This window comes from Melanerpes formicivorus, unplaced genomic scaffold (assembly GCF_026170545.1).
Source record: "Melanerpes formicivorus ecotype bairdi unplaced genomic scaffold, bMelFor1.0.p_v2 SCAF_3, whole genome shotgun sequence".
NCBI lineage: Eukaryota > Metazoa > Chordata > Aves > Piciformes > Picidae > Melanerpes > Melanerpes formicivorus.
The window spans coordinates 29,750,154-29,772,987 of NW_027142355.1; the positions used below are offsets into that span (position 1 = coordinate 29,750,154).

Below are 22,834 nucleotides of genomic sequence, written 5' to 3' on the forward strand. Positions count from 1 at the left end.
TTTATTTCCAAGGAGTGAGTCTGTGGCTGCTATACAAATAAGAGTTCCTAGAAAAGCATGCAATGGCAGTAAAATTTATTATATGCCATGTTGTAACTAGATCATTTGAGGTATTTTAATGCATCAAACACCTTCTAAATCTGCAAAAGTAAACAAGCATATGATCAGCACAAATGTTACCTAGCCCCTTTTATTAAGAGTTCACAAATTATCTAACACAGGCTTGTGAAATTCCTTTCAGTTTACAGTCAAGATATTAATCCGAACAGCTTCATTTTCACAAAAGAGCATAGAAGTTAAATTTGCTGGTTTTAATTACCACTGGGCAGGGCCACTTGGAAAAAAACTAATACACGGAATTATCACAGGCATACAAAGCCAAATTCAAATCATTGTATTTATTGTACAAGATTCTTTTTAATGACATCAAAGACATGGTCGTTTATTCTTTTGTATTCATTTCTCATTGAAATAAAGGCATTTTTCTCCCTTGAGGTCACAGCACTCTGCACAATCCAGAGCTGATGCTAAAGACAGGTATTTCCACTTATCCACTCCCTTTTCCAGAGATCAAGACAAGCATTTGACAACCACTTGGAATCTAGAAATGCAAGTAATCTATTAAATCTGAACTCCCACTTTACTGCACACTCACAGCTACCAAATCTCAAATTTTTTTAAAGACAAGTCTTTATACAAAATTAAGCCCTTACAGCAAATTCATTGCTACATGGGTGAAAGTTGATGGAAAAATACCACAGGAATGGTAAATTCTAAAAGCAAGCACAGGTGCTAGATATTGCTTATGGAGTTTCAGAATTTATAGAACATGAACAGTGACTGAATTCTCTAAGACTAAAAAAAACCCATGAATTTTAATTGTCCATTATTCCACAGGAGAAGTGTTACTATTACACGCTTACGTGTAAGCTTATGAGCACATACATCCATTTAAAAGTGTTTAGATACCTTTACATAGGACTCAAAAGTTCATGGTATATGCATGCAAACCGCACATAGAAGTTATGCTCTGGTGTGTTTGGAGTCTAAAACTAACAAAAGAGCTTTTTATAAAAGTCTGTATACTTCATATATCCAGAACTCTGTTTATGGGTCAGCATTACAGCTGGCAAACCTATCTGCTTTTGCTGAAAGCTAACAAGACAAACTCCTCCACCCTTAAGAACCTTTGGAGACATTAAATATAAGAAAAATACTGCAGTAAGACAAACACTTAAATTTATATGTACTACTTACTGATATCATTTCATAAATTGAATTTCATTGCATCTAACATGTTAGAAGGCAGGATAAAAACAAAAAACAATTAAGTACTACTTGTTATTTAATCTCCAAGAGCCTGATGTTTTCATTAATGCCATCAATAACCATCCTACCTCCCCACTTGACATCCCTACCTTGACAAACTGGTTAGAAAACTAAATTAACTGGAATTTTACCCACTCAAGTGATAGATGGAACACTTTGCATGGCAAAGACAATCTGTAGTAAGTTATTAATACCTAATACAGGGCTTTTTAAAGCTTTTTTTGGTTCTTGTTGATAATTATCCCCCTTCATGGTGATAAACATTTAATTTTTTATGGTTAGGGTTTATACTTGGTCCCTCTCTAAGGGTGGAACAATGAGGAACAGCAAGTAACAATTTCTTGTGATACTGAGACACATCAGCCCTTCCTATGAAGTTTTAGTATGTTGATCATGAACTAGATGATGAGTATTAAAAACAAACTCACAAAACACAGTCAGGATACTCACCAAGTGATTATAAAGCAGATAAAATAGTAACTATTTAACTACATTAAGCACTAAGCTAAGGGAAGCATAACCTGGTAGGGCACTTCCTGGTCAATCAGACAAGATGTTTGAGAAATTTGGAAAGGGAAGCCCAAACTCATCATTTTCCAGATCCCTTCCCAGTCACCCATTCAGCAGCTACTATAAAAGGAACTTTGATATCCTTTGATTTCTGTTATTTCCTGTCACATACAAAAGAGATGCTCAGTTAAGTGGAGGAGAGTATTCTACATAAATATTTGCTGAAGTTTTTCTGTAATTTTGAACCAAGGGACAGGCTGTGTATCCTCTGGGTGAAAAGACAAGATTACATTTCTTATCAGTATTATTTCTCCATCTCAGAAATTCAGTGTTCTAGATAGAAGCCAAAGTAGCAGAACAAAGATCAAATATTTGATGGGGAAGCTCCAATATTGAGAAAATATGAAATTAGAGACAGTACTGCAAACTGAAATTAAAGAATGCAAACATTTGTATGTATGAAGCTACAAATGCTCATAACACATCTCATCCCACTACAAAGAAAATTTAAAAATCCTTTAGGATCATTCTGCTTTGAGGAAATTGGAGGAAAACTCCAAGTTACATTGAACTTACACTGGCCAATATATTGCAAAACGTCTTATTTTCCCCCTTCAACCAGCCTGCAATTATGTGAATCTCACTTTTGTAATATACTGAGACCACAACAGAGAGTACTTTTTAAAAAACTCTAAAAAAAACCCAGAGAAGTAATTGTAAAAAATTTAGTGCTGAACTCTTTAGATAAATGTATTGGCCAGGAGTCAGACGGCAGACTTGTAGATGCTTAAGCCAGTAGGTTAACATCTATCTACCCATGTAGCACTCACCTATTTGAATAAACCACAAAATCTGAAGTAGATTCCCAAAGTGCTAACTGAATTGCTCCAGCTCAGAGCTGTTGTACTCAATTGAAGGAAGTTTCCTTGAGATACAACAAAATGTAAAACTGAAGGAAATGATGAGATCTTTTCTACAGAAAGCACAATTTTGGCCAGATTCTCCTTAGTTTAAGAGAGTGAAAACTGAAAGAAGATTTCCCCATACGTATCAAAGCACACTCGACCAACAAACTTTAGCTGGTGTGTAAGGCTTTCTCGAATACAAACTTTAGCTGGTGTGTGAGGCTTTCTGGAATACAAACTTTAGCTGGTGTGTAAGGCTTTCTCGAATACAAATGCTGTTACCCATATTAACTCTCCAACCCAAACAAAATGTCAGATTAAGTAAGATACACTGTCAGGAAAGAAAAATAAGCCATAGGTGGCAGTTTAAAAACAGGTTCACTGATAGCTGCAGCACCATATTCCATCACCTCAGAGCCACAGGTTGCCTTATAAAGAGGGTTACATTGTAAGGCAATAATGGCTGCCATCATTCACTGACATGGTTAGAAACTAGTTTACTCAGTGATTGTCAGTCAAGTTAAACTGAAGGAAAACTTAGATGTTCTTTTGTGTAGGGACAGCTGAAATAGGTCTCTGAGTGAGAGCAGCATGCATATGCCCATGCAGATCTCTAGTTACATGTTACAAAGCAATGTATATTGGGATGTATGAGACATGGGAATGTTTCACTGAACAATGAAGCTCAAAACTATGCAAACTATCAGTCTTCATGAAACAGTTTTTTATAAAGAACTCTAAAGTTTTGCCGAGGAAAATAGATGTTACTTTAATAAAGACTCTACTGAGGTCAAAGAATATCTAAATGAATTCTTATTGAGAAGTCAACTAGAAAGTTGCAGAAATTTAATCAGACAATACCAAATGAGTGTAGTATCAGAGTCTATGCAACTGAAAACATTTTTTAATTTGAGAAGAATATCCACAAAAAGGAAGAGATGGTCAACATACAGCTAAATATGACTGGACATATTTTTCTATCTGTGGATTGACAGACAAAAGGAAAATCCCTAGAGGATGAACTCCTGCAAGCTTCAAGACAGCTTTAGTATAGATTTCAATGTGTGCAAAAGACACAGGAGGTCAAGTAATCCCCTTATGGTTAGAGAATATATAGAAAAAATTCCATTTGCTTGTAAAGTCTCTTTATTTCACTAGCCTTTCAGATAAAGTATTATGATTAAGTGACACATGTCCTTTAGTAGGGCACATTGGCTTCTGAAATGGTATCTACTACTAGAAACTTGCTAGAAGAAAAAAAAGACTGAAATAAAGCAAAAGATCTGAAACAAAATGCAAAAAAAAAAAAAGATCATTTAATCCCTAAGTCACTCATTTTGGAGTGGAGCATTCTTCTGCTCTTATCTGAAGACTTTTTTCCCCCATCAAACTTACCTATGTTTTGCTAAATCTTCCTCTCTGTTGAATGGATGCCTACTAACAACCTTTCTTCTGTCTGGATTCCTGTTTTACAGGAAGAAGGAAAACACTTTCTACTTCAATTACTTTATGCTCCCTGAAGTGTTTCTGAGGGACTTCTAATAATATTTCATCAGAAAGAACACACAATACTGCATTCTCTCTAAAGAAGCCTCTGATGCTGGTGCCTATAGTCACTCATTGCCACATGAAGCAAGACTCCTCGGAAATTACTACAACTCTCAGAAGCAACAAGAAGCTGAAGATAAGTTTAAGTTGTCTCCTGTTGTTGTTTCTTTAAAGTAGGAGCACCTACAACACATGCAGTTTCTCTGAAAAGAAGCTAAATATATTTAGACACAATATAGAAGCAATGTAAACACAAGATCAAGCAGTTTCTTGATGTAATTTTCAACTTCATTGAACAGAAATAAATCAGGATGCCAAATAAGGAAGTCCTGAGAAACAAATTAAAATACCAGAAATTGTATCTCTTCACCTGCTGAATATACAACCAGAATCAGGTTTTAAGACATGAAAACCAGCACTGGCTCAAAATTATTCAGGCAGTATTTTTCACTGTGAATCAACACTAAATCAATTTCCAGTCTTGCCTTACCAGGAACATACTTGGATTCTGGCTGTTCATAGCATTTCAGATGAGCCATAAAATAGAATTCCCAAACATTTGTGCTTACAGATCACATTGCACTTCACAGCTGTTGTTTTTTACCCCAGCAGAGGGTGCATTTAAGCAAGTGGAAAAAAGTAATTTTGCTTTGCACGTAACTTAATGTGCTTAGGGATGGTTTTGAATGACATGTAAACATACATATATCAAATTTGAAATACATTATGTAATTTGTAACAAATAATTATTACATCTCTCTACAAGGTTTGTCTCTTTTTTGTAGTTCCTTGTGTGCAACAATGAAAAACAGCATGATGCTGCAACTAGTTGGATGAAGTAGTGAAGTCTGAGGACCCTGTAATACATATGAGGTCAGTATATCTGTATAATGGAATTGCCATTATGATTACCTTTTAAAAAGGAAATTTTTGTTTAATCTTCTACATTAAAAGACTGCTGAGATTGCAAAAGTGAAGCATCTAAAACACAGAACCTGCCTGAAGTAAAGCTGTTCATATGGCATTATTTCAACTTCCTTTGCATGACCTCTCCTCCAGCTTTGTTACTAAGTATCCCATTATTTCTTTCCCCAGGACCTACATTTCATCACAGCATTGGATAGACTAAGTTCTGAAGATGAACTGAGTTTTCTAAATACTTCTATTTTGTGTTACTTAATGCAGGCACTGTTGTCTCTGACCTGTACTCCCTTTGTTGCTGAAATTGGAAGGGATGCTTTGGGAACAGGAGGGGGATTTTAGGGAAGCTGAATATCATTCCAAGGAAATGCATTTCTGACACAAATAATTTTTCATCCAGCTCCATAAAATGAAAAAAGATGAACAATTTACCATTCAGTACAAATTCTTCCCCTTCTCGTTTGACATACACATCTACCATTATGATAGTTAGATGTAAATAAATGCAAAGCCTCCTCAAAATTTCATGCATATTCTCTGCTGCATATACTTTCTCCTATGAAGTCTCATAAAGTAATCTACTTCCACAGTTTACTTCTCTAGCCCATATGAACAAAAATTCAGAAATCAAACAGTTCATTTATTATCCTACTGATTTTTCTCTTAATATTGGGGGGGTGGGGGGGAGTAAACCAACTTTTACCAATTTAATGTCAAAGTAAAAATAAGCAGTCATTCTTTGCAAAATATTGAATTGTATTTGAAGGAGCAGAGTTTCATACCAAATTGCACAGGATTAAACCTGTGAGGACATATTCAAATAAAACTCTTAAAGGGCATGTGACTAGCAGTTCTACACTTCTAACTGCAGTTGGATATGGGATGTATAAACAAATAAATTATTATGGATGGAAGCAAAGCAACAATAAAACCACACAGTTCTGTGAGCAACAGAATTTACAACTAACAGCATGGTCATCCTCAATGCTACAACGTTTTTCTGCGGCACATACACTACTTTGTATGTTTCTGGAACTTTAGTCCATCTGTTTTCATGGACATTAGTAGCCTGTAGTCTCTGAGGCCTCTACTGCGAGTATGTTTGAAGCTGGCCAGCAGGTTCAAGATTTATTGTAGGGGACTCACAGACAGATAGTATGATGGTATCAACTTACAAAACTTCTGATTGCGAACTAAAGTACAACAAAAACAGCAAATCTAGGCTATGGTAGCCTAGGAGGTAGACAGTTCCACAGCAAGGTGCACTTTGCATGGAAGGCCAGGACAGAACAACATAGAAATTCAGAGTTCATGTCTAGCAGTAATAATTCTCAAGCTGATAAACTGTCCTAACACAGTAAAAAAAGGGAAAGAGAACAGAAAAAAAAATAAAAATGCCCAGTACTAAATTAAGTATTAAAAATAAGATGAAACAATTGGACTACTTTAGATAGCATGCTTAAAGAAGAAGGAAATAACATCTTCTAATATATCATAATTGCCTGTTGCTAGCAACTTTTGATTAATTCTGTAAGAAAATCCTAAACAGGTGTCTTAACACAAAGGAGAGCTTGCTTTGATATCAAAATGTAGCCTGGTATTGGTTCAGCAACAGAACATGACAGACTAAATTAATTTGACTGTAGTACTTCAAATGGAGCTTTATGAGGGATTAATATACCACAGTACTTTCAAGTGTTACAATCATGGGGTCATCAGCTCAGGTGTAGTAACTTCCCTTCTAGTAATTCAGTCATGCTTTGAATACCCATCTCACCTCTTTTTTTTTGTTTTTTTTCTGTCAGAAGCCGTTTGTAAAGAATGGTGTGGGTTTATTACATGAAAACTAATACAATAGAATCTCTTCATTTCACTTCATCCATTGTGTTGTTTAGTATGAGATCAAGGGTAGGGCTCAGAAGGTGGCAAATATCCCACATAGCATTACTGTCAGAAGTTTCTGAAGCATCAGGTTTACAAAGTACACTGAATTCTATTCCATATAGAGGTAGACCAATGACATAGAGCACCTTCAAGACATTCACAAGCATGAAATGCTTTTTCCCTCCTTCAAGTAACTCCCTCAGGTAAACAAGTATCAGAAGCTACAGTTACATTTGGTGCACACACTATGTTGGTAAGACTGCTGAGGAACCTCAATTCCTTCACACTGGACTAATGTTACATCCAAGCTAGTTACATATTTGGACGTGATGATCTTGAAGGTCTCTTCCAACCTGGTTTATTCTATTCTATTCTACAGTTCTTCACAGAGAGAGCTGTCAGTCATTGGAACGTGCTGCCCAGGGAGGTGGTGGAGTCCCGGCCCCTGGAGGTGTTCAAGAAAGCATTGGCACTTGAAGCCATGGTTTATTTGTCAGGAGATGTTAGGTATTAGGTAATAGGTTGGACTTGATAATCTCTGAGGTCTTTTCCAACCTTATTGATTCTATGATTCTATATATTAACTTTAATTTATGTAATAGATGTGAAATTTACAGTCTTCAATGGCATCACTAAAGAGATGTACAGCTTTGCTAAAGTCTAAAACAACTGAACACAAATTATGGTTTAGACTTCACTGATGAGAATGGCTTCATATACACAATATTGTAGTAGAATTATATTCAGTATTCAGTATCACTAAGGTTGGAAGAGACCTCAAAGATCATTGAGTCCAGCCTGTCACCACAGACCTCATGACTAGAGTAGGGAGGACACTACTGCCCACTGCAGGCTTGAACTCACGACCTTCCCATTAAGGGTCTTGTGCGCTACCAACTGAGCCACACTGATGTTGTGTGAGAGCCAAAATATCATTATAAAAGGTAAAAAGTACAACAACAACAAAAGAAATACTGAAACTATGAATTAAATTTCTCAGCTGCTACACATCTTCAAGTAACTGAACTCTGTTTCCACGAAAGATTTTTCAACTGGAAATCAGGGGAAAATAGGATATGGGGATAAAATAAACAACAACCAACCAAACCAAACCAAATCCCCACCACCAAAAAAAAAACCCAACAAAACAAAACAGAAACAAACAAACAAAAAACTACCCACAAACCCAGCTAGAGAAACCTTTAACATTCAATTTAAATAGTTTAATATTCAAGACTTTTTTTTTTAAATGCTCAATTACATATTAAAATGTGGAAAGAGATCACATTCATCAAACTGTTCAATAAAAATGAGCATTGCAACTCACTGAAGAATCAATCATCAATTAGAAACCATAAAATGTCATTAAACACTGCAACATGAGCTGCACAAATGCATGTTTCATGTCTCACAACATGACAGCACTGCAAGAGGGAAAACTTTCCTTCCATTTTTCCTGATGCTTAAGGTACCTGAGGACTTAAAATGGAGGTCTTCAGAAGTAAATCCAAAGAAAACAACAGGGAAGAAAAGAGGAAGATGCTGATGCAGAAACAGAGGTAAATAGGAGACATCTACCTGAGGTAAATATCAATTCGAGACATGGGTGTATGTGTTTAAAAATAAATAAAACACAAACGATCAATTATGGGAATGTATTTCCACTTTGATGTCCTACTGACTATGCAAAGTAGAGAAGCTTTGGTTTCACACTTTAAGACCTCCTAAGAAGCTCCTCAGTGGTATTACAGCCCACGATTTTACAGTTGCCTTATTTGTTCTAAGTGTATTATACTATTATGGATGTCATTAATATGAATAATATGTAATAAAACCACAGAAGAATATTAATACTTTGTGGCATCATCACATGCTGATCTAGAACTCTTAGACTTTAATTACTTTATATTTTACTACATCTTCATATATCTTGCCTTCATGATCAAAGCTGACTTTGTTCCAACAGGGAATCATCTTAAACCAATAAAAGGGTAAGGAATGAAGGTACTTCAACCATCGACATCACTAACAACGTCATAGAGCAGAGATGGGTATAGATTTTACTCAAGGTCTTCATGACTTAATTCCCAAATGTCAGAAGACAAATATTATACACTTATTTGCAGGAGCTTTTCCAGGTTTCCATCTTTCCTCCTTCTGTTCTGACACAATTAACCAGTTCCATCCTGCCTCTTCTGAATCCTGAACCTCTCTTGTACTGTGTCTCCATCCCAGACAAGTTCTTTTCTATTAGAGAGCTAGTAGTTATTCTACTTTCTCTGCTATATGCACATATGATTCTTTTTATACTTCAGAAACATTCAGTCTCATGTACTTTGTCTCCTCACTGCTATCTTTCCCCCCATTTCTTTGGGACCAGAACCAACATAGAAATATTGTTACAGCTAGAAGAATGTATCTGATGACTTAGCATGGCAGCCGTGAAACACAAAATTACTTCTTTTTTTTCTTTTAATGGTCAATGATTATGACATATCCCAATTACCACCACCAGAATCATCATCCCATATGTTAATAGCTTCTTAAAAATTAAATAAAAAAACAAACAACACAAAACCAACCTTTAGTCCATCTTCCTTACAGCACCATTTATCCTGCTTTTTAATCAAAACCAACTAACACATCATGACATTTAATACAGATGATTCAGTCTATCCTAGAAAAGCATTCATTAATCTGTCTGATTAAAAATAGAAAAAAAATCAGTAAAAATTTTGAATGGTAATAAAATGCAAATATTTTCAGAACAATTTAACAAAATCAAACCCCATTAAAGTAAGTTATGGAATGTGAAGCAGCAGACTAGCTGCGTCTATTCTGCATGCACTTCTGATGCACTTCTATTAAGGCAGAAAGTAAGATAGAAGAGAGACGCAGAAAGTAAGATATGAGAAACCTCTTCAAAGAAGCATGATAGATTATAGACAGGAGGAGAAGTACATTAAGGTCAAGTTAGCTTTTCATGTTCATTAAAAGACCTAGACCGAGGATTATGTGGACTGTGGCCACTGTTGTGACTGAATTTTCTGCATACTTAGTGGAGCTACCCTGAAACCAGACAGCTCAAGCACTGTGACCCATGTAGCCATAGCTATGATGAACTCAGCACAGACTGCAAAACCTATCTGAGAAACTGAGTAGATATGAAGTTAACATAATTGCTTCTGTATCTCCAGCCCCACAGATGTAGACATACTCTGCAGGAATCACAGATCAATATAAAGGGGCAAGTGACTGCTGTTGAATGACACCACTGAGTGCCCTTGGAATACTTCCAAGAACTGAATCAGAAGAAAAGTAGGAAACAACTTTGTCTTTATGGTGAAACCAGCTAATTTAAAGATGAATAGAGAAATCAGACCCTAACATGACTATATATAGTAAAATTCAACAAAAAGGTAATACATGTGGAAAAGAATTTTTAGTATTTGGTGTTCTTATTTCAGTGATACTAAATGTATATATACATATATATACACACACACATATATATTCACACACTTCATACAACTCTCATTTAGAAAATATTTATGAGAAAGTGTCTCCAAAATCTATCTACAGTATCTTCTCCATTTTATGTATTTTCAATGTAAAATTATTGCTATTTTGAGACAGAAATACTTGTTCCATGATAGAAAATAATAATAACAACCAAAAAAAAAAAAGTTTAAATCAATTTTTTACCCCAAATGGTTACAAAAGATTGATATATATATAGCTCTTACCTGAAAGGGGCCCTGTACCTCACAATGATATTTTAATAAATCAGGTTAAAAAGTACTAATTGCAAGCAGTGATTAAGTACTACAGTTAAAACTCCTCACTTTCCATGCGATAGGACAGGAACTAAGAATTGGTGCACAACCTCAGATTAGTCTATTGAATTCAAATAACTGGAAATTCCAGAATTCCAGATGGCAATTCTCGTCTACATGGATCACAAAAATCTGTAATCTTAGTATTTCCAGAACTTTTCTATCACATACAGTTTATTTTAATTGTCAGATTGTCCTCCAAAGGTTGACCTTTTTAATGTATTCCTTATTGATTCATTTCGTTCATAACAGAACCAAAGGCCATGTTACACATCACACCACTCTTGCCCCTGTGAAAAGTCTAGGTCTTCCATGTTCTACTATATAGAAGGGAACAGGATGGACCCAGAGCATATGTGCCCCTGTGTTTGTCTCTCTGTGATTAAGAGATCACAAGGCAAAGACAGTAGTACTTCATGAACTTTGTAAGCTTCTGTGTCTCACTGTAGAACACTTCAGGAGTACTATCTAAAATGAGACCTCACTTCCCCTATTCATACCTGTGCCATCTCTCTATAAAAGTGCTATGAAAGCATGTTATTAGTGACTGCTGCCAGTTTTCTTGACTAGAACTTGACTATTCCTATTGGAAGGGACCTGCAACAATCATCTAGTTCAACTGCCTGACCAGTCCAGAGCTGATCAACAGTTAAAGCGCATTATTATTATGGCCATTGTTTAAAGTCTTCTTAAACACTGACAGACCTGGGACATTGACCTGTTCCAGTGTTTGACCACCTTCTTGGTGAAGAAAATGTTTCCTAACACACAGCCAAAACCTCCAATGATGCAGCTTTCAACTATTCACACATGTCCTATTACTGGATAGCAGGGAGTAGAGCACAGCACCCTCTCCGCTTACCCTCCCCAGGAAGCTGTAGAGAGCAATGAGGTCATCCATCCACCCTTTCTCCAAGATAGACAAGTCCAAAGTCCTCCACTGCTCCTCTTTGGACGCTTTTCCTAGTTCTTTCATCACCTTTGTTACAGTCCTCTGGACACATGCAAGTGCCCTTCACACCCTTAATTCTGAGGCCTAGAACACAGTATTCAATAGAGCTGCTGTATTTGATCACTGATCAACCCTTTGTTATAACATCTACTGCACATAGTAAATGATGACACAGATGAAGCCAAAGTTAAAAAGTTTTATTATTTTTCACACAAAATGGACCTTGCACATCAAATACTTAATATATTCAGCTATTTACTACTTAGTAATAAATGTATAGTTGAATAAATTAAATTGCCAAAAAGTGAATACAACTTTAATAGTTTTGAAGACTTTGTCTTGGAAGAGATGACTACTAACCTATGCAGTCCTAAAAGATTATAAGCATGCATCACAACTGAGCCAAAGATCTATTTGTAGTCTTAAAATTAAATGTATATATTTATGATTGAGTCCTGATGGCTCAAATTTTGTCAAGTCAAGCCACAGATGAATGTGTCATCAAAACAACTGGTACTTCTACAAAACTCTGGCATTAATTACTTTAATCATGCTTAAGTGCTCCCATTGACAAAAAAAGATATTTGGATATTCGACTTCAGCAGAAAAACATGCAGATTTTCTGCATTTCTTTTTAAACTCTATCCCCCTACTGTGACAGCCTGAAAAAGCAGTATTTGCATCACTAGCAGGGTGGAAACTACTAGATTAGTATTTTTCCTGAAAAACAAACTCAAAGAAGTGGTAAAGTAAGAGTGGCAGCAGGGGTCACTGGGTCAGTCACAAACTAAGTTAAAAAATAAAAACAAGTATAAGTCATATACTTCTCATCTATCTTAATTATTAACAAAATTGATACTATTTGATTTGCTAATTTGCTGGGGGAAAACAAACAAACAAACATAAGCTGCACCAGCCAACCCGATGAATACAAATACAGAAATTAAATCTCCAAAACGCTCCCTGTACTTCACGCAACTTCATCTGACCTTGAATGACAGTGGTACAAAGATCCCAGACAAATTAGATTTTACATTTACAAGAATTCCACATCTTAGAGTGTGAAAGCCTCCTGACAGTTTTTCCAGGTTATTCTCAAAAACAGGTAAGAATTTCCATGCTAAAACATCAATCACCTCCTGATGAGAGTTTAGGTAGGCCTGAGGAATAGAATCTTCAGAATTATGGCCTTTCCATCACAGTACAGCAGCTCAAGAAAAAGGACAAGAGCAAGGGATTAAGGAAGCTTAGACATTGTTCACAATTCAAATTAATCTTTGAGTAGATGATGGTTTATAAGTGACAGATGAATAAGGAAGAATTTTCAAGTAAATGTTGCTTCTGCCCCACAGCCAGAAGGATTTGCTTAGCTGAACTACAGTTTCCTCAGTGCCTGACTGATACAAGAACCAACAAGAAGGTGTAAATTTAAGCTAAAAAGCTTACCCTCATTAATAAAATATTTAAAGAAGTAAGTTTTTATTTACTCACTTTTTAAGCAGGAAGTGGGTAAGTCAAGAGAGGAAGTGAAGCAGATATAATTTAGAGGAAAAAAAGAGCAACAAACACTCCTCAAAGTCTCTTTAAGTCATTTGGAAAATGCTTCTATCAAGGGTAAAAAGATCAGATCGGTGTGCTCAAATAGCTGGTGTTATAGGATGGGTCATCTATATCGGACAAGAATAATAAAGTACACCTAGAAAAGCCTAAGTAAACATGAAGCATCCTGTAGGTAATTATCCTGTGTGCAATTAATTAAAAAAATTAATAAGACATTTTGAATAGCTCCATATTAAATTAGCCAATTAGAGACAAGCTTTATCTTTTTCTCTTGAAGTACGCATAAATATCCTTGACAATGAATGAAGAAAAATTAAAGAAACACAAAACCAAAACCCAACACAAATCCATTAAGACTGACCCTACCTATTTAAAAATGCAGAAACCCCAAATGCGAGTGGTTTAAGCAATCGCTTGTAAGGTATTTAGACAGCCTTTTGTCGTAGTATGTTTGTTGTGCTGTGTCAAAGCAAAAAAAGTCTGTTCAGTAGGTATAATTATTCTGACGGATATGAATGAAACTGTTCAGAACAGAATTTTGAAGCTATTTTATTACACAGAGTAAGTTAGAAGCAATATTTTTAGATTCCAATAAAGCGGTTTAAGGTATTTTAATAAACGTCTGTAAGTTACAGGATTTTGTATTCCTGAGATGTAAATAAAACAATAACTCTGTAAAGCTCACAGAATAACTCTATAAGCCATTTTACAAGAATGATATACTTTTCCTTCTTTTCTATGAATGTATAAAGCTCTCCTTCAAGCTCTTACTAAAGCTATTGATCTGTGAAACACAGTGCACTCCAGGGAGGCAATTCACTTGACATTATATATCAAATGATGAGATGAATAATGATCATACCATTTGGTAATTAAACGTCTTACAAACCTTTTAACTGACTGAACGTCAGAAAGGTCAAATGAGATCAAACCTATTTTTTTCTGTTGTTTTTAGTTCTTTTCTTACATTAGCAATACAAGTCATATTTAACAATAGCTGTAACACTACATTGTAAATCCAAATAATTAAACAATGTAATTTTCATTCCTATATTATTACACAGTTTGAATACAGATAGAAATTGTTCCTTCATCCTACAGTCCTATTTTAACTTTTATTGTTAAGCTCTCAGAGAAGTAGCCACTCACTAGTACACTGGTAATAACTAGAAATGTTATTGAATTAAGGGAAATGAACAGTACACAAAGCAAATAAAAATATGCCAAACCATCAAGTAATTAAAATAAACTTCTTTGATAGCCTCCTCTGTAGTTTTAGGAATCTGATTTTTTTATTAGAGGATTGATTCAGGTCATTTCAACAGTTTGAAGGCACTATCAGTGTTCATCACCTTACATGCTATTTTGGACATTTTATCTATACAAATAATAGTAACTTAAATGTTTGGCACTAAAAACAAAGCAAACATATTTAATAAAGAAATATCTACAACAGCAATTTCATTAACAGTTTTGCATTTTGAATGTATTTTGTATGTAGCAGCTGCAAACCCAATTAATTCCAAGATGATGCAGATTGCTGATACTGTGAAAATCATTTGCCTCTGTCTAAAAGTTTCTCTCCCACACCTCTGTCAACAAAGGGGTTCCTAGAAAAGAGTGTATCTATTCCTATATGACTTCACATTAACCTTACGGGTTGTGATGAATCAAGGCCTTCACTGTCAAACAAATATGTCCCTCCATCTCTTTTTCTTCACTGTCCAAAGAGACTCAGACTCAGAAAACAAATAAATCTTTATGAGCTTGTGAAGAAAACATTCAGTATCTTTCTCAAAACCGACATCCCATATCATTCTCATAACCAAGCTGGGACAGATTCAGCCAATTTTCACACACATACAATCACACAAACACATAATTAAAATCTGGAATAACTAAACAATGTGACCAGCAATAGCCTAAATGTATGTTACATTTCTGGCTTGTGGAAGAGCAAACTGGCCATCACTTTTGAAAACCATACTCAGCCTACAGGGGCCAGTACCCTTGTGTTGTGCCAGGTGCTTCTGCACAGCTAGAGCTAACCCAGAAAAGAGAGAGTTTTCTGGGGCAGAAGCTGAAAGTAAGACAGAGGATTTTCACAAGGCATCTAAGGAAGTAAGGCAGCAGATTCATTTGCCAGACAAATGACAGAATTTTTTCTAATTCCCACATCCATGCTGAGAACTGATTGTTACTATGGATGTGACAGAGATGTGTGATACATCTTCTTAGTTTCAACTGCCAGCTGCTCACAGTGCTTTGCCTTCCTTTGTCTCAGGGCTGGGAACAGAGGTCAATTTCACAAAATGAAAAAAAAGAGGTAATTAAGTGATGTGATCTATATTCAGGGATCTTTTAACTATTGGAGTTTCAAGTACTCAAGTTCGTGATGTAGCAACTTCAAAACACTGTCCTATCAAACACATTTAATCAGTCCAATATATAGCTTTTACAGGCCTAATGAATCAAATAAATGCAAAATACCTTGAACTAAAATATTTCTGGCTTGCTGATTTAAAACTCAGATTTTCACTTTTCATACAGTCCAAAAGTACAGCGCCCAACAAATCTTCAAGATAAAGAGCAAACACTTATTTTTCTAAGAGACCAACATGCAAAATTTCAGAAGAGAAAAGAAAAAAAATAGAAGCAAAAAAAAAAAAGTTACTTTACTACAAACTAACTAGAGTATTCCATTCCATTACAATGGAAATAACCTCCGGACTTTCACAGCAGAACAACTTCCCTCAGAAAAGCAAATAAACAGGTACTCAGATCAACTTATTTTACCAGAGTATTATGCATGTGATTTAAGCACTGACCTGTGAAAAGATGTTCTGTGGAGGCTTAAGGGCTTCAACATATGCTCACTTAGCAAACAGCTGCAGCAGTAAAGGATGCTCCTGCCCTCCTCCCTCCTTCCCCATATGAACATATGAACACTCCTCAGTAACACTCCTAAGTAAACCTCTTGCAAGCTTATGTAGTATGGATTAAACTCTTCCACTGCATCAGCCTGGGATCGTTTCCACACTCATTTTAATTTCACTTTTGAAAATGACAGGTTGAGGAACAGAAAGAAGAAAGCAAACACAAGTTCTGGTATAGGGGCAACAATTAATTTCTTGAAGAACGCAAATACCTAGAACTGCAGCACATGTTCATTAAACAATGTTGTGCTTTATTTATTAAAAGGATTATTGATGATGAGCCTAGCACTTCTGAAGTCAAGAAAGATTTATAAATGGGCGTGATTCCCCCCCACATTCCTTATGATGCTACTGCTCAAAAAAGCAAATGCAAAATGATTCCATCATAAGACACCTCGAAGTGTTTAATTTCATCAATCCAGTTCAAAATATCATCCTTATTCATTAAAATGGAATAAATAATAAATCTTTCATTTATTTAGTGCACTTCTCCAGCACAGAGAAAGTGGTCTGAGGCCAAACTTCAGTTTAGAAGGTCTGAAAGAATGATGATGCAAAGAGTACAAATTCCTGAAATAATATTTTTAAACAAGTAGTAACAATCAAATTTGAGGAATAATGCACTCATCTTCTTAAAACTAAAGTAAATGATTTTTGACTGGGTTGAGTAGAAATTTATTATGTGTTATTGTTTCAGTTCTTCATTAAATTATCAAAATAGAGAACTGTATTTACATTATGTAAAGAAAATACACCTCACAGCAAACAGAAAACAGACTACATTGAAAATTCTGAGGCCCAGTTCCTAAGAAACAGTGATCTTTGTTCAGTTACTAGAGGACAGTACCAACAAATAAACCACCTTTCTCTTTGCTAGATTCCATAATGCACTTTCCAGAGGAGAGAAGAAATCACTCCCCAAGACAGCTAGCAAGCACCACTTCCAAATAAAAAACTAATTTAAAATCAGTTTTATAAAGAGCTTAACTCTCAAAGCAATCAAATGAATATCTAGTCCATTTTTAAGATCCCATTTATTTTCAGGAATTAGATCTGTTGTTATTTTTTCCATATATAGTTACTTCTATGACTGGCTTGTTTTGTTGTCTACCTTTATTTGATTTTTTTACATTTTCTTAAATAAGGATTTTAACATGAAATTCAGTTGTTCAGAATTACCTCAGATATGGCCAAATAAGCAGACATGCTGAAAACAAACCAACCAACTAACCAAAACCAAAAACCCAGCATAAATAAGTTGTTCTGAAAAACAAAGGAAAACATATTTGGTTTCCTTGAGTTTTACAGAAATCCAAAGAAAACTACTGTTGGGGTTTTCTTTTTCTCTTGATAAAAATAGCTTTTATGCTGTCTAAATCAATCAATGTTGGAGCCCTCATTGGTCTCAGTATTTTCTTCCAAAAACTGTGGTAATGCTTAATGGCTTTCCAATTTAACTAGAAAGGCTTATGAAAGAGAAAAGACTTCACAACACAGAAATGAGCAGTGATTCTTTGTCTTGGATCTCATACCAGGGAGAAAAAGAAGGCAATTTTATGTACGTAATTAAACTCATGTTCTTTGTTGCCTCCTGCAAAAAAAAAACTTCCTATGAAATTCTTAGAAAGCAAAAAAGGAAAACGAAAAGGCTAAAATATGGATTTGTGACAGAGTTCTTTCTCTAGTCTCTCCCAGAGAAAGACAAAGCTGTTGATGACCCTTTTATCCTGTTGCATACAAGAAAGAGCACCACAGAATGAATGAGAATTCCTTCAGGAGGGTGTTGCTGGCATCACACTCACTGTGTTTTGCTTTTTAAGTCTTGAAATTTTAAGTCTGGAACTGAGAGCTTTAAGAGTTTGGCCAGACACACACAGTCATCAGTATGGCAACAACCGAAAAGAGAGAAGACCTCTCCAGAGCACAGCTGGTGCCAGTGCTCTGCAGTATAAACACGACAGAGTAATTTTTCCCTGTTAAAAATATAACCAGGATGGGAAAAACTGAGACTATCATTCACATTTCTTAGATTTATTCAAATCATATTGGAAATATGATTTGACCAGCATTGGCCCTGACACTGTGCATATCAGCACATCTAGCTGTGTATTCTGGCTAACAGTTAATCTGAAAATCCATTTTTACTATGTTTTTCCAGTCTGTCAACTCACTCCTGCAAGTCATTTTCAAAGAGCTCATTCATAATTTATTTCAAACCCAACATTCATGAAATCTCATGAGCAACTCATCGTTAAGTAACAACAGCACAATCTGTTGTAATAGATTTCTTAACTTAAACAAATAAAATTAATATCTAACACTGAATAAAAATATTTTGTTTAACAAAAGAAAGAGTGAAGTGAATGCATTTGTTATTTAAACCTCTTTTCTATTTGAATTTATATTTTCTTTATTAACTCTGAGTTTAACATAATTTATTTTACTAAACTAAAACACAGGGGTCTTGCTTTCTCGAAGAAGTGGTCCAACTAATAAGAAGGAACCCACCAGGGTGACTAAAAAGAGAAAACCTCATTGTTATCCAGATATGAGTAAGTGTATACATTATTATCTGTATCTTCTTAAGATCCTTATTACGTCTCATTAAAAAAACCAACAAACCACAAGACATTATACTGCTATCTACAGCAATTCTTTGTGAAACAGAAGTGTTGTGAAGAATATTTGGGGTTTGTTGACCATTATTCTGAACACCCTGTGGCAACAGTTCTAGCAGTTCATATTTTTTCATACACTGCCACACATACTTTTAGAAATGACAGGGTTTATTTTAACGACTTTACTTGCAAAATGCTATTATAGACCTATAAAAGCAACAATCTCTTTTGCCTTATATCACAGAATTATTTTCTCAGATAATAAACTCACCTTTATTTAAATTCTATTATTTAAAAAAATTAAATTTTAAGTGACTAGTTATCTTAAAGAATTAGAAGCAGTGAGAAAATAAAATCAGTATATTCAGTACACAAAAGCAAACAAGCAAACAAGCCTCTGTTTGAGAGAGTACAATTTAAACACCAATGGAAATTCTGTTGGAAATGATGACAATATTTTCAACAATTATAGTCTTGGTATAAACTCATTAACAGTTCAAAATCAGCCCAGCAGACACCTTTCCCTAGTATATTGGTGCATAAAGAATATTCTTATCCGTTTCAATGCTTTGGGTTTTTCATGGGCTTAAACTTGTCAAATTACTCCATTTGATTTCAGAGAATTCTCATATGGCAATCTATTTTATTTACTTTATCTTCAATAAAATGGTTGACTGAGCATTAGTAACTATGAGACACAAGTTTCAATCAGTCCTCTGGCAAAGGCGTCAATCTACATTAGATCTACTGTGCTGTGAGCTGCAGCCAGTAAACTGGAGTAAGACAGGGCAACAGTGAATGAGTGAGCAAGACCTAATAAAGCAGCAGTGAAGAGAGAGAAAATTCTCCCTAGACACTGCTATACACTGCTTATATAATGCGTGTGCCTAGCTCAACACACCAGTAGCTCCTTAATAAAGCTGACAGCTAAAAAGGAGCTTCAGACTCCAACTTTATTTTACATGACAACTGCAGTAATGGTCCTCTGTTCTCAAGCAGGCCACATTTAGAAACCTGTATTCAGGGCAGTTAAAAAGTAAGAGTTCTCACCTCTCTCATTCAAGTCACATAGAAAAAAAAGAATCACAAAATTAATTTGCACACACTCTCTCTTCATTTCGTACTACTACTTGAAAAGCCATCAGATTTCAACTAGCCTTTCATTAAAACAATGGCTGTGTTTGAGCAACAACTAATTTCTGAAGACAGTATCATAAAGGACTACTTCCAACAAATACTGGGCAACATCCTAGATGCCAAGAAAATATCTTCCAAAACATAGTCTGTAGTAAGAGATGTAAGTTTACATATGGGCAGTAAAAAGTAGATTGTTGTATTAGTGCTCTTCCCAGGAAATCAGACCATTAAGACTGTACTTACTGCTCATCTGAATTGGAAAGCAGGCCAGTTTAAATCCATAGTTTGTATATCATAGTGAAATTTTGCTACCTCAAAGTTCCAGGCCACAAATTCAATTCTATCAATGTAAACTACTTTTTGACAGAAGTTGCCTTCACGTTCCCCCAAGTCATCAATTTACAGCTCCTCACTATCACCCTAGAAAGATAATTCAAAATTCTGCAATGAATAGTGTCTCTTTATTCATACAATTCCACTAAAATACAAAGTACTGTTTTTGCTTCAGATTCTTGCTGGTGGAAACCAGACTGAGGACAAAGTCCGTCAATCTACATTCAAATTTATTGAAAGCAACCAAATTTTTCTCTGTTGATTAAAAATGTAATAATGAATACAATTTAAAAAAATATTTCTATCACTACTTTTATGACTAAATTTGACTAGGGGGAAATTTGACTAGGGGGAATGGAATGAAGCTGGAGGTGGGGAGATTCAGGCTAGATGTGAGGAGGAGGTTCTTCACCATGAGAGTGGTGAAGCCCTGGAATGGATTGTCCAGGGAGGTGGTCGAGGCCCCGTCCCTGGAGGTGTTTAAGAGCAGGCTGGATGAGGCTCCGTCCAGCCTGATCTAGTGTGGGGTGTCCCTGCCCATGGCAGGGGGGTTGGAACTAGATGATCCTTGTGGTCCCTTCCAACCCTGAATGATACTATGATACTATGAAATTTAAGTTTTCAATCAGTGCACAGACAGTGTGTCCTACAATAAAAGTCTGTCAACTCTAAATCACATACTGAAGAACTAGCATTCAGAATTTACTAGCATTTCCTCATGGACTACAAATCCATTCCCTCTCTACTTTCATATACTGCAAATGCTAAAAAGGCCAAAGAGATTTTGGCTTTCTTTACAGAAAGCACTTTTATAGATAGTATTTAAATTAGAGTTATGGAAGAAAATAATGTAGGAAACAGGATAATAGTTGCTTTCCTCCATATGATTTAAGTTCCAGACATACTGAAATTCAATAAAATGATACTGCCAAACTGTTATAGATGCACAAGTCAGTATTAGTGCATTTCTGACATTATTTGGTGCAGAACGTAGTAAATTTCCAGAAAATAAAACAAAACCTCTAAAAAAAATAAAAGTCTCTTGCTGGCTCACCAGATTTGAGTTACCACAGTTTCTATCAAACCAAACAGTTCTCCAAAATACTGACACTACAAAGAAATACTACAGATAAGTCACACCATTCAGACATGTAGATAAATACATTATTAAAATCCAGTCATAGTTTCATTGCTACCTAGAAAGCAATGAATCTGACCTTTTTTACTGTTTTCTGCATGGGGTAATATAAGAAGAAACAATGTTTTGCAACATCCATACATAAATGTTGCCAGTAACATCTAAAGTTTCCCTGTATAGTGCCATATATCCTTTGATTTATAGCACTGCTGAAGCTAATACTTTATCTTTTTTTTTTCTTTTTATGGTTTCACCATATTAATACTGTACCCTTTAGGCTAGTACCTCAAGTTCTTTGTAGAAGGTGCAGATAAATAGGAAGAAAGGAATTTTCCTTTCTTATTACCCAGTAGGTAAAGACAGTTGCAGTGAAACACATACCAGGATGGTCTGATTTTACATTGCTTTGAATTAGGTTAGAATGGTCTGTGCTTCCGCCCAGAGGGTGTAACTTTAGAAAATGTGTCATAAACACAGCTTCTGCAGCAATTTCTCTCCCCATCATTAGCTACTCTTGAGTTATAATTCTTTTCTTTCTGAGCAATCAATTCATGAAGATGAATACATCAATATTATTGAGTGTATAGGTATATTTGAATATTTCATAATAACTTAGCAGTGAATGGCATAATTTGGAAACAGTTGGGTCTGGCTCCTATTATGGTGAGTGAGTTACACCCTGCTGAAATTTGCATCTATAAGATTTAGTATCAGGCACCAGTTGAGCATATTTTGCAATTTTGATGTTAAAATATTTCCTAAAATGTTGAATTGGAAAAATTATGGAAGTATTCTTACAGAATTTTCTACTCCTGTAGGAAAAGCAAAATATGAACAATTTCAACACTCAAAATGTAGACTGATTCTTTGTTGCAAATGCAAGTATAAAAAATGTGAAATAGATGTGGTTTGCTAAGATCTCACTGTACACTAATTTCTTCAGAATGTCCCTTTCTAGACCTAAGGTAAAAAACCCTCATATCCAGTCGTACATGACCTGTTTGAGATAGATGTTAAGCTCTGGAGCAAAGCAAGGTATTCAGTGTAGGCATACCAAGTCCCAGAGTGGTACTATACCCACTAACAGTGTTTATCCACAGGCAGGTTCAGGCTGTTAACACACAAAGCAGTTCAAACAAGATTTGAACTCATGGTCCTTGACATCATTGAATATTCCTGGTTACCAGTGAAATACACATCCTTCTGCTTTCACAAAACTAGAAAGTC

General features: G+C 35.4%; 1 protein-coding gene across 2 annotated transcripts in view; it reads right to left on the bottom strand.

Moving 5' to 3' along the window:
- The window catches only part of FOXP2 (forkhead box P2), a 434,778-nt gene that overhangs the window by 280,649 nt on the left and 131,295 nt on the right, over positions 1–22,834 (bottom strand). The window lies entirely within an intron of this gene.